This window comes from Triticum dicoccoides, chromosome 4A (genome assembly GCF_002162155.2).
Source record: "Triticum dicoccoides isolate Atlit2015 ecotype Zavitan chromosome 4A, WEW_v2.0, whole genome shotgun sequence".
Lineage (NCBI taxonomy): Eukaryota > Viridiplantae > Streptophyta > Magnoliopsida > Poales > Poaceae > Triticum > Triticum dicoccoides.
Window position 1 is genome coordinate 687453822 of NC_041386.1, and position 3413 is coordinate 687457234.

Consider the following 3413-nt stretch of genomic DNA (forward strand, 5'->3'; position numbering starts at 1 on the left):
CAGTCTGTGCTCGTGTTGGAGAGACGGGTTGTTTGTTCTCCTCTGGCAGGTTTTGAAGGCAAGGAATGACGTTGTTTTCAACCGCCGGCAGTGTACTGCGAGTGCAGTTCTTCAGAAGGCGTTTGACGACCTTCATATCTGGAGCAGGCGGTTTTGTGACCAAGGGCAGCGCCAGCTGATGGTCATTCGCACCTTGCTCCTTGCTTGTACTTACCATAGACGAGTCTCTCCTCTTCCTTGTTTTTTTTTATCATTTACCTTGCTTGCTCATTGCTATTGTTTTCACTTACCTTGTTTTTTTTTTATCATTTCAATGAAAACATTGTATGATTGCCGAGTCCTTCAAGTAATAATACAACAAACGGTGGGGATTTTCCCCGTCATTCTCGGAAAAAAATATTACAACATATATGATGTCTAGAATTGAAGAATTCCATATGTTTGGTCTTGCTTTTCAATTGTGACGGCTTCTGGTTGGAAGGCATGCAAATGCAACCGATGAGAACATATGTGGCAGTCAATATACGGTTTTATCATGCACACTGGACAGATGAAAGGAAAATCAAAGCTGGTTAGAGAAGAGCACCCCATGTGCTAACACAGTACTAGAAGTGCACCTTCACATCACACATAATCGATAAATATCGAGCTCTCCAGAGTCTTGGTTCCAAGTCCAATTTTTCTGTCAATATGAACATAGATCGTCCATATGCATCCAGCCATCCAGGGAGTGGAGAGTATCCGTCATATTTAGTTATTTACACGAACTGCGTAGGATTGAAGGGCACCAGGAATTCAGGGTGGACGACACGAGCAAGCTTTTCGGCCCGCTCGTGGCCCGTTCAGGATCGGACCGTACGGTCCAGGACCGATAGAAAAACTGGTCGGTCCGGGCGGCAATTTTCGGCCCGAGAAACTGTCGGTCCGGTCCGGTCTTTAACCGAGCCGCTCGGTCGGACCGAGAAAACGCGTAGTCACCGCCGCTGCCGTGCCTCGTCGTCGTGGCCACCGGCAGCCCCCGTGTGAATCATCATGTCTCCGAGCTTCCCCTCTCATCCCTTCCTCACTTTCCAGTGCGCCATAGGCTCTTGGCGCCGCTCGCCATCGCTGCCGTGCGTGCACCGGTGCCGATCTGAAGTTCTCGACCATGGAGTCGACCCCAAACCTGGCACCAATCCTGCCATGGCGACAACACGTACACCGGTTACCAGCTGCCCCAGGTATGAAAATGCGTCGCCGGCACAACCAGGAATAACTGGACATGATCCGAACGCTCTGAAGGTGAAGCCACCGCTGCTGTTCGAGGAGTCCCTCTGTGCTCGTGGGGATTTCTCACGCACTTCAGTTTCGTCAGTTTCGTCAGTGTAAGAAGGAGCAATAGGAGAGAAGCAGGTCGTATGTTCATGTATTTGTCGATTGTTACAAATGTACAGAGAAGAGGAGGATGCAGGTGCGGCTACTACGCTAACAAACTCCGTAACAAACTCATCTAGATAAGCTCGTGCGATCATGCACTAGAGACTAGGACTGGTAGTTACGGAGAGAGAGAGCTACGTTGGTTCAGTTTCAACAGGTTCAGAAAATTCAGTTTGTTGGTTTCGCTCAAGTTTCAGTTGTTAGCTAATTTCTTGCGCAGGTAGGCGCTCGTGCACGTCGTCCACTTCGGCCCATCAGTCATGCACGTACCCCACATCGCCGCTGCACTCGCACACATCGACGCCGGCAGTTGTTGGCCGGTCCATTCGGTCCAGTCGGTCTGGCTCAGGCTTCGTCAGCATCGGTCCGGTCCCCCGAAACAGCAGCGCTCGCCTGCTCGGTCCGGTCCGGTCCGGCCCGCCGGCGGCCGGTCCAAACGACGGCTCGGACCGGGACCGGACCGGCCCAGACCGTGTCCACCCTGACCAGGAATTGTCTTACGGCAATGCGGTTTAGTGGGCTAAACTGTCTTATCTCCGACCTGACTTGGCTAGCGACATGGCGATTGGCCCGGGCGGAAGAGACCTTCGCGCTCCAGTACCTGAGCGGCAAAAGTGTCACTCTCTGGCCCAATTTACGCACATCCCGACATGAGGCTGCAATCACGAGGGAGAGGACGATCAGCTTTTGTCTTACCGTCAACATGTTGCTGGCCACGAAGGCCAGATCGTCGGATCTGGCGGCACGGCGAGCCACCTCCCGTCCCTGGCCCGCACCTCTAGTCCCTCCACCTCGTGGTGCACGATGTTGGCCATCAACGCTGTCACCATGGTGCGCTTGCATGGCATAGACAGACAGCGTGCGTGAGCGCTCCTTGACGCCAACACCACGAGGATCATCCTCTCAGACCGCCGTTACTGTGATATAACGACGACTGGCGCCACAGCGACAGGAACACCACTGAAGACCGTACTGGCCGCGAAGCTGACCACCACTCCTCCTCGTTAATTTGACGGCTTCTTCCGCAGCAGCTGGTCGCGCGATGCGGATAGCCGTCGTGTCAGGAAGGGAGGCCGGTGACAAGGTATGGCGCGAAGACGACCAGAGCAACCATCGCATGGCTGGGGGCGAGTGCCAGTCTCCCGTGGTCCTGGAGCATCTTCCGGTCATCTAGCGTGGTCCGCTCACCTCTGTTCGTCTAGATGAGGTCGGCGCCCTGGTTTGGCGTCGTGTCCAGCCGCCGTGTCACGACCCTGGCCTGGATCAAATCGTAACAAATCGATACCAAACATTACAAATCAATAGATACAAGTGTTCCCGCTGTATGAATTAAAGCACCAAACAAAGGTTCACAAAGGAACTACAATCCAGACAAGATCCCATTAAATGGGAGAAATTTCACCCGGGCAAATTGCTTAGCAGATCCAACTTATGAAAAATTAGATAGGGTGCTCATATGCCCTGATTGGGAAGATAAATATCCCCTTGCTATGGTTACTGCTTTGGAAAGAGAAATATCTGACCATACCCCTCTAATTTTGGATACTGGGACACAAGTCCCTATACAACATTTCTTTAGATTTGAAAACCCTTGGATGTTGAGAGAAGTGTTTAAGGAATTTAAACAAAAACATTGGGGAGGGAAAATGCATGCATGGATCTAGTATGGACATTTGGCGAAAAAGATGAGAAAATTAAGACAAAAAAATAAAGGATGGGCTCTCAATACTCATGCTATATATAGGAGGAAGAAGAAAGAATTGTTAGACAAACTGAATGAAATTGATAAAAATGCTGAGGTTATGGGCCTCTGTGCACATGATAGAAATCTTCAGATATAGATGAGAAAAGAGCTAAATGATTTACTGAAGGAAGAGGAATTGAAATGGCTTCAGAGATATAAAGATAGAGATATCAAAGAAGGAGATCAGAATTCTAGATATTATCATGCAAAAGCAAATGGGAGGAGGAGAAAAAAATTACCTCCAAAACAGGGG